The sequence below is a fragment of the Micrasema longulum genome, unplaced genomic scaffold (genome assembly GCF_059751315.1).
Source record: "Micrasema longulum isolate JH-2025_06_02 unplaced genomic scaffold, ASM5975131v1 h1tg003674l, whole genome shotgun sequence".
NCBI lineage: Eukaryota > Metazoa > Arthropoda > Insecta > Trichoptera > Brachycentridae > Micrasema > Micrasema longulum.
The window spans coordinates 17,043-27,126 of record NW_028280706.1 but is presented as its reverse complement, the minus strand read 5'-3'; the positions used below and the strand labels follow the sequence as shown (position 1 = coordinate 27,126).

Here is a 10,084-nt window from a genome sequence, read left to right as displayed (position 1 = left end):
TATTCTGCCTATGTTTGAACATCCACATTTCCTCAACTCTTCCATCTGTTGACTTTTGTGAAGTAAAAGAGCTGAAACCTTTATCATGTGGGTGAGATTCATCCGGCTAAATCAATTCGTCCAAATGCTTGCAGACTGGCTGGATTTTCTCCCTGGGGAGTTGTTCATATTTCAATTTGTTGCAACAGAGAGGGAATAACATTTTTGAGAAGAGAATATGGGAGTCTAGGCATTTATAGGGCTTATGACCTGTCATTGGCTGGATTAAGTGGCCACTTTACACACTGTAACATTCACCATTCTGCCTATATTTGAACATCCACATTTCCTCAACCCTTCCAAATCTGTTAACTTTTGTGAAGTAAAAGAGCTGAAACCTTTATCATGTGGGTGAAATTCATCCGGCTGAATCAATTCACCTACTAAGCAATGCATGAAAACATTTTTTTAATTTTTTTATACTTCTTTTACCAGGTAGTTAATTCAACAATGTTTTGAGTATGTCCAAATGCTTGCAAATGATGTTCGAACATAGGCAGAACGGTAAATGGTAAATGTTAATGTGTATGCTGATATCATAAGCATAAAGGCAGCTTTTTGACAAAAAAATCACAAAATTTGTGAGATATGTTCTACAATAAATTTCGAACCATAATTTGATTTGACAAATGAGTAGTAAAAAAATTCTTTATAAAAACGACATGTTTTTTAAGCAATAACGAAATATTTAGATTCATTAGAAGACTCTGTGTAGATGACACACACAGGTTTTTTGCTTTAGAAACGATTGATTAATTACAGTATTTTTTCAATTTTAATAAAGTTGCTAAATTGATTATATCTTACAGAGTGCATTTCTGGGGTCTCGCCTTCCAGTCTCATCTGGGTAAAATTTATTATATTCAGGTGAGACTGCTAAAAGGTATAGTACCAAATAGCATAATCCGCGAGGCGAAACGTACAGGCGAAGGTGTATATTTTAAATTCTGTAATGTCCTGCCGGTAAAACAACTTTGTGACTACAGACTGTTTGTAGTGTTGATCCGGAATATAAAAAAACAGTTTTCTAGATTAAAAACTAAGGGTTCCCTGGTCGTTCCCCGAATTACAAAATACTTCGGAGAACGAACATTAAATTGCGTTATTCCAAGGTTGTTCAACGATCTCCCACAAACCATCATTAATATGAAAGATCTTCAATTGAAAAAAAATGAACTGAAGAAATATCTTCTAAATACTTTATAGTATCTGCTAAACCGTAATAAATAAATCTAAACCTCAGAGGCAGACAGATGCAAATCCAGAATTCGATGAAATGACATTTTGATTTTCGTGCACAGGTTATTACTATGTCAATTGATTTTGAAGAAATGTAAGTCTTATAATAAAAGAACCAATGCATTAAGATACTAAAAATTAATGTTCTGAATCATTAGAAATCACTTAGAGAAAGTAGATTCTTTAGGCTATTTATTGTTGAACATTTGACGTTTGGATTTGCATCCGTCTGCCTCTGAGGTACAGAAATATATATAATACAAATAAAATAATGTTTAAAAAAAACCTTAAAAAAAAAATGTGTCCCACCGAAAAGTCTTTAGACTTGGTGGGAAACAAATTTTAATATGCAATTAAAACATATCAAATGAACGCTGTTCTGCAACACTGAAACTGGAAATACTGAAAAGTGTCATATCTCAAAATATGACTTTTCCAAAAAACTGCCTTTTTTGTTTAGGTAAAACAAATTAAAAATAACTACCCCAGAACATGAGTTTATGAGAAAATATTTCATTTGAATAATATAATCATCTAAGTCGAGTGGAAAAGTTATTATACCTCTACGCAAACAGCGCACTAAATTCGGCAAACGTGCATTTGCAGTCACAGGTCTTACGGCATGGAATGCTCTCCCAGCAGAGGTGCAAAACTGCAAGAGGGAAGTGATGTTTCGGAAAAAACTTAAAACCCACTTGCTCTCTAAATCATTTGAATAAATCCTTAGCATGTGATGACAAAGTACATTGTTTTTCTTAAATTACAAATTTAAAAAGTATAAATGAAATTTATTTCTTTATAAAATCGCTTTGTAAAGCGACCTTGGAGTATTATATTACAAAAATGGCGCGATATAAGTTATCCATAATAATAAAATAAATTAGTTCAACCAATTGAAATTATGAGAGAAAAATATTGAAGTTATCTTCACTGTGACTAAATAAAACAATATTTTGCGAAGTCGCCCTCTCTATCAACATTCTCTTATCTCAAATACAACTCATGTACATGGAACAGAATCGGCTAGTTATTAATACGTAGTAATGTGATTAAAAATGTACCAAATGAGTTTGGGATCACTTGCTGTATTGAACGTCAAAAAAATACGAACACGTGAAACCAAACACAATGATTGTCTATAAATATAAAGTTTATATTTGAAGCACTAACTTTGTGGTTATTTTATTTCAATGATTTTCATTTAGAACATTTTGCGACATTAAGTATTACTCAAAACACTTAATGAGGTTGAACTGACCAAACCGTATTAGTGTTTTTTTCCATTTTTTAAACAGTTTTATACATCATTTGATGAAGCAAAGTGTAGTCGCATGCAAAAAATTAAATTCCCAAATTAATGACAGGCGCTATGGCGCAGTCGGTTAGACGGCCAACTGCGCAACTGGGGTCGCGGGTTCGATTCCCGCCAGATGCAAGAAAAACAAACCAAGAAAGGTTTTTGCTCAATTAGTCTGGGTGTTGTGGTGTATTTTTCATAGCTTCCTTTCTCTCCTTTCCACCTGCTGACAAGCTTCTAAAATAGAAGCATTAGAGGGTTATTCCTTTAAGAAATATTAAAAAACTTTCGAGCAAAGACTTTTAACATTTTTTTTTTTTATTAGCTAGCAATAAATATTACTGTTTAAATATTTAAAATCCTGTAAAAACAATTTATGTAGTAAATATCATTACTGTAGGCCCTTAATAATAAAATTACAAATTAAATAAAACCGTAGCATGTCATAACAAAATAATTCGTTTTAATTAATTACAAATTTAAAAGCTTCAATTAAATTTATTTATCTATAGAATCACTTTGTAAAGAGCTCTTGCGGTTTAATATTATGAAAATGGTGCTATAAAAGTTACCCATAATAATAACACAATTATTAAGTTGTATCATCAAGATACACTGCGGTTGGTGTACCAAAGCAATACCCTATACACCATTATATATGTGGAAATATATGGAATGGTATTTCTTTAAATAAATTGATAATTTGATTCCATCTATTTTATTATAAGCAGAAATATAAAAATGGAAAAAATGTAAATGCTTATGCATCGTCATCGAAAGATGCCCATCTCACAATCTATTAAAAATTCGATCCAGAAAGTATATTGTCTACAACGAATATGCCTTTCTAATATACTTTGTGGATTATTAAGAACTTTTTTTAAAAATGAATAAAACACTTTAGTCATCATCTCATGTCTGCTCCCTAATTGGAGCATATGGTGTCCACAAACAGCCTTCAGGTCTCTGTTGGTTGGCAACTTTTGTGCATCTTTTCTAGTCAGTTCTAGATTCAGTAGCTCTAAAATGAACTGCTGACGAATTGTGAGTAGTGGATGTCCAGGACCGCGATAACCTGATGCCTTGTAAAGTAGGCAAGTGTGGTTAAGGCTCTTGAGAGACATCCTCAATACATGGCCCACCAACCATCTGGTATCGCCTCTGTTTGTTGACGCCAGTGTTATTAATTTACTATGTTATGTCCAATATTGGGCATTAACAGTGGACAACCGTGGACATTATTTCTTACATTTAATACTGTAGTGGAAATAGACTTTTGTAAGTGAATTAAATACAAGTAAACACAGTTTTTGCTACCATTCATGTTTGCAATATGATCATGAGGAAAAATGACAAAATCTGACATAAGATATCCATATAATTTGCTTAACTCATAGTGAAAGGGACAACGAAGGCAGTAGAGTTAAATTCCATTAAAACCGCGGTTTAAAAAATATAATATTTTAAAGAGTACAAAAAAACATTAAGTATGAACAAAACTTATAGAAAGACCCAGTCTTTTAGACTTTTGGGAGCGTGCGGCAAGTGATTTCACATTTGAGTATTATAGTTCAATGTAAATTTAAGTAAATAAACAATTACCTTGATATGAAAGAACGACGTCCTGGCAATGTTGGTGACTGGTGAACGTACTTGCTGCCGGGCATGTATGACGTTTACTCTGAACGCGTCCACAGCATTGCGTCCGATGTCATCCCGATACACCCGCGAGATGAGCACTTCGCCCTTGTGGTTATACACAAATAGCCCTCCAATCATTGTGGACGAGCTATTATTCCTGGAACAAAAACCTTATCTTTTAAAGGTTTCGTTTATTGTAATAATGTACATATAAATACATAATTGTAAATATTAGTTGGCATACAAATAATGTAATATTAACTTACTAAAAGAAAAAAAATAATAGCATATCGCACATCCGATAAAATAGAGTTATAACTCAAAAAATCCGATTTTTAATCAAATAAATAAAAACAACATTTTTTTCTGCTGACCGGTTTCAAAGCTATACAAGCTTCTTCATCAAGGTATACTTAAGAAAGAAGTTTGTATAGCTTTGAAACCGGGCAGTAGAAAAACTAAGTGGTTCAAAACAAAGTTGGTTTTGTTTTTTTTATTATAATGAATAACCACAAAGTTAGTGGTTCAAATATTTTAAAAAATATATATAAATCTGATTTTTAGTCAAGTATACAAATTAAATAACTATTAACATATTACAACAGAGATGAAGAACATTTAAGAAAAGGTAATATATAAGTCTAGGCATCTACAGGGCTTATGACCTGTCAATGGCTGGTTTAAGTGGCCACATTACACACTGTGTAACATTCACCATTCTGCCTATATTTGAACATCTATATTCCTTCAATTCTTTCATCTGTTGATGTTTGTGAAGTTAAAGAGCTGAAACCTTTATTTATGCGGGTGAGATTCATCTAATTGAATTATTTCACCTACATACTAGGCAACGCCTGAAAATGTTATTTTTTCAATTTCTATACTTCTTCATGGGTAAAGGTTTCAGCTCTTTAACTTCACAAACATCAACAGATGAAAGAATTGAAGGAATATAGATGTTCAAATATAGGCAGAATGGTGAATATTACACAGTGTGTAAAGTGGCCACTTAAACCAGCCATTGACAGGTCATAAGCCCTGTAGATGCCTAGACTTCTATATTACCTTTTCTTAAATGTTCTTCATCTCTGTTGTAATATGTTAATATAAACAGCTCCCCAGGGAGTTTAATCCAGTCCTTGTCTACAGAAATTTGGACAAACTCAAATTATTGTTAATTAAATAACTCTTGAGAGTTTTCTATATTACGATACTTAAGTACCATATTAGCCCGAATATAACGCAATATTTTTTTACATCGAAAAAAACATTCGCATTATACTAAAGATTAGTGAATTTTTCATTTCATTCCTGCTACAAACATATAGGTCGCGTTATATTCGAGGCCACGTTTTATTCGGGCTAAAAAACTCAACAAACAACCCCACAAATTTTCCTGACTTGACTCCCTGTGACTTTTTTCTGTTTCCCAAACTTAAATTACCGCTTCGCGGAGCTCGTTTTGACTCAATCAAACACGTAAAATAAAATTTGCAGATGGAGCTCAAGGCGATTCCAGAGTATGCCTACAAAAAGTGCATGGATGATTGGATTGTTCGTCGGAAAATATGTATCGCTTCAGAAAGAGCCTATTTTGAGGGAGATTCAATAAATTCGGGAGAGCGATTGATTTGTTGTTTTTTTTACGTAGTCTCAGTATTTATTCGACAGAATGTATATTACAACTACTGTAATGGGTTATTTGATAATCATCATTTTAATATTTGACTATCCTGTTTAAAGGCATTTTTGCACCTGATTCTACAGGTCCTTTCAAAATTCAAAAAAAATATATAAATCTTTTTTATTGATTTTTCGAACCCATGTCTTAATTGTCTATGTTTTTATGAATGTATGTATGTGTATGCGCATGGGTGTATGTACGTGTGTGTGTATGTACATGTGTATATATGTGTATATTTATATATATGTGTGTATATATGTGTATGTCTGTATGTATATGAATCAAAATGTGTATCCGAATAAGTTTATATTTTGTTTGTCTGTGCTCTCTATATTAATTTGTTAACTATTATAATATATTAAAATGTAATTGCCTAGCTTGGAACGGGGTATGTACCCTTGTTAGCTGGGCAAAGTGAACATGGAATTGTATTTTGATAAAGAGTGTTAATAAATAAATAAATTGAACATATTAGTCTTAGCTTTGCCTTCAACTAATCACTAAAAAGGGCATGTAGAAATTCAAATGTGAACCTTGTTTTACTTCAGGTGGATTTTAAATCTAAGCAGTAATTTTATTTTAAGCTATGCCATATTTTCAACTTCATTATTTCAAAATCTACAGGATCCAATTATAAACTGGATATTCGCTAATCGTCGAGTAGAACAGAAACTCGCAATGCCAACTATACTTTTTATGACATTTATTTCAAATTCACAGCATATATTGGATCAGACAGCCAATCATAGACTTAACGATTATTAATTGTAATAAAAGTGAATTGGTTGTCAAAAACGTAGGATGTTAATGCTGATTGACGTGAACGTCAAAATTTCAAAAACAAGGCTACTGACTCACGTTTATAATGAACTACACATTTAAAGATATAAAATAACGAAATGGAACGTTTAGTAGCCGGGACCTAATATAAATAAATGCAATGCACAATTTTTATATTGATTGTCCGAAATCGCCGGAAACTAAATACAGTATTGACCAAGATAAGCAGTCAACGTTTCTCGAAAATTTATGTAACCATATGTATAAGACATAAAATAATCATACCTTCGTCGCCAAACAAGAGTAACTAATTAAATAAGATCTCATGTAATTAACAACACCATTTATTAGCTTAGAAATCCTTGCCAATAAATTGCGTACGCCGCCCCCGAGAAACGTATAAGGTGCTTTTTGTCACATTCACAAATTCATTCGATAATATTTATCTGAATGTTGGTATCACAGATTATGTTGGTATCACTATCTTATGCGCATGGTGTGGCCATGTATAATATTTTAAATAAAATGAGCGTTCCAAAACTTAACTAACACCACCTAAGTTGGTATTCGACTCTCACGTTGCCAATATTACTGATTTATCACATAATCTACCGATTTACGTATTCAAGACAAATTCTACGTATTTTCAGTGTAATTTATTAAATTTAGATTGTGAAACCTCTCCCCCTATTTGCGCCGTGGTGTCGCTCATTTACATTTTAAGTGATTTACAAAAATGGCGCTATATACGCAGGGCTGTTTAAAGCCATGCAGAGGCCCTTGGGCACACAAAGGTTGAGCTTTTAGAATGGGGCCCTTTTAAAATTTCGAGGGCCCCATTAGGCTGGGGCCTGGGCTCGTGCTCGCATGCCTTCATGAAAAAGATGGCCCTGAATATAAATCATCTAAAATTATATTCATAAAAATTATACGTTTATTTCTTTCTTTTTTAATTATATTCTACAGTTTATTTGCTTTTTTCTGATGTCACTTTTCTAATATCGGTTACTCATAAATACTGAAATAAATTTATTTATTACCCTTCTAGGTCTTCTTCACAAATCTGTGGTACCTACCCTTTTGTATAGAAAGAGTACTTATGATGAGCCCTTATATTTGAAGTAGATTATGAAATTGATGATGGCATGACGTGAAGGCGCATATTGTAGGTAGCGGTTTGTGTAAGGGTTATCTGTTTGTTTTAGTTCTAAACTACCATATATTCTTCTTTTCGTCTGATTTTAGCATCCAGGAAATGTAGAAAAGTGTTATTCTCTTTTCTATTGTGAATTGAAAATCAAAATTTAGGTCGTTAAGATGCTCACAAAATACTTTTAATTAACCTTGGTTCTAGAGGTAGCAAATATGCAGGCTTAAAGAGAGCAACATCAAGAACGGTGTCTTCAATTATTTTAATAACACTAGTCAGAGGCGATTTTTCATAGCCCGCCTTCTATTTGTTTATCATTCTCACACCCTTATCTGCACCTGGTGGTGCATGTGGCACTGCATTGGAAAAGAACATGCAGTGTATCTCGATCATGTGTTGCAAGAAAATAAGGTGATTAGTATTACGCTTCACGTACCAATCTAGGGACAGTGAAATATTGCAGTTTAAAACTATCATGCAAACAAATATTTATTTTTGACCCTCCCATGAATCGAATCTAGGACCTCAAGTATAGTAGGCAAACACGCCAACCACTACCCTACGAGGCCGACATTACTCCACTTGATTTCCTTTTTAGGATTTTTACCTGAGGGTTACCATCGAGTCGAAAACACTCGTTCAGAATTCTGGTTCTATTCCACACACAGAACTATATCTTCATTCACCCGGACACGGTCTTGTTTAAGCTATTTTTCGTGATGCAAAATATTATTATTTATTTATTTACATACATAAGTTTATCGTACATTATTTGAAACGTAAGTCTCAACTTCACGGGACTAGAAGTCCTGTGTTGAGATGGGACAAGCAATTACTTGACACAGACACATGAGTATATCACCACAAATATAGGGTCAGAAACATAATAAATATTTTTTTAAAAAACATGTATGTGGTAAACAGAAAACTCAAACATTCGGAAAATCATTAAAGAGTTTCCTACTCAAATCTCTCTCACTAAGGAAAATCCAGTACTTAACTACTTTCTTGAAAATAGTTTTTGTTCTTGAGAGCTTAATACGCTCTTCCAAAATATTTAACTCTCTCGGTGTGATAAATGAGAGATGCCTCTGAGCAGAAGTCTTACGGGTTTTGGGTATGACATAATTCTTGCCTTGGAAAACCTCATATGGACATTTTGCTGAAATCTCTCCTTATTGTTCGACCAGAAGTGTTGCAGGGCGCCGAAATATTATTCTCAATAACAGTTTATGTGAAATTATCAGAGGCTTTAAAATGGATGATGCACAACCCCCCCTATTACTCCTAGCTATTCCATTGGTTGCAGTGGATTGAAACAGAGTAAATTACACACTTCTGAGAGTGCCAAAATCCAGAATGTCTCTAAGAGAGCAGAATAGAAGGCACAGCTTTCTCAACCTAGAGTTTAGTGGCTGGACCTGAGCCTCCCATCGCAAATTCTTTTATTATAAAATTCATTTGTTTTTTATCTTGGTTTAATATATTTATCTTTGTGGAAATATTTTTTTTAGTAGAACTAAACTAGTATTCAATAATTCACTAAATGTTTTTGATTTTTTCCCGCACCCATTGGTGCATGGGGCACTGCATTGGTAAACCAAGTGCATTATATTTCGATCATCTATTGCATGAAGGTAATGTAATCAGTTTTATATGCTTTAAGTACGTGTCCAGAAAAATGAAAAATTGGAGTGAAAATAAACTTTAAAGGAAGTATTTCACGTTCACCCTGCCAGTGCCGAATCAAGAACTTCAAGAATGGTAGGCGAACATGCCAACCACTACCCTACGAGGCGGAAATTACTCCCACTTGATTTCCTTATCAGGATTTTGCCATTTTACACACATAACTATATCTTTATCCACCCGGACACGGTATTGTTTAAACAATTATTTTTCGTAATAAAAATTCTCTATTATAAATTACATTTTTAAAAAAAATCGATTTAATATGTTTATCTTTGTGAGAATATTTTCTTTAGTAGACCGAGTGGACCTATCGCATCAGCCAAAAAGCCTGTCAAAACTGATAAGAATCTTTTTTTTAATCTTGAAGTCTTTTATTATGTTCAAAACTCACCCAGTGAGATTAATACGAAACGTATGTAGGATAATGTCATTTTCGTTTGCGTTGGTAAGAAAGCTCTTAAATAATGTTTGTAGGTGCCCTGTATAGAAACTTTTACTGTATAAATTGTTAGTATAACCCTATATTGTGAGCTGTAAACTGTAACTGTCCGAATCGGAATAA

The 10,084-nt window shown here is 33.2% G+C and overlaps 1 long non-coding RNA gene across 1 annotated transcript; it reads right to left on the bottom strand.

The window, feature by feature from the left end:
* Positions 1–2,791: 2,791 nt before the first annotated feature.
* On the bottom strand, positions 2,792–7,110 carry LOC148270625 (uncharacterized). The gene is made up of 2 exons (XR_015825333.1): positions 6,966–7,110; positions 2,792–4,373 (listed from the first exon to the last, which is right to left on the bottom strand). It is a non-coding gene; the product is annotated as an uncharacterized LOC148270625 (long non-coding RNA).
* Between the last annotated feature and the right edge of the window lie 2,974 nt (positions 7,111–10,084).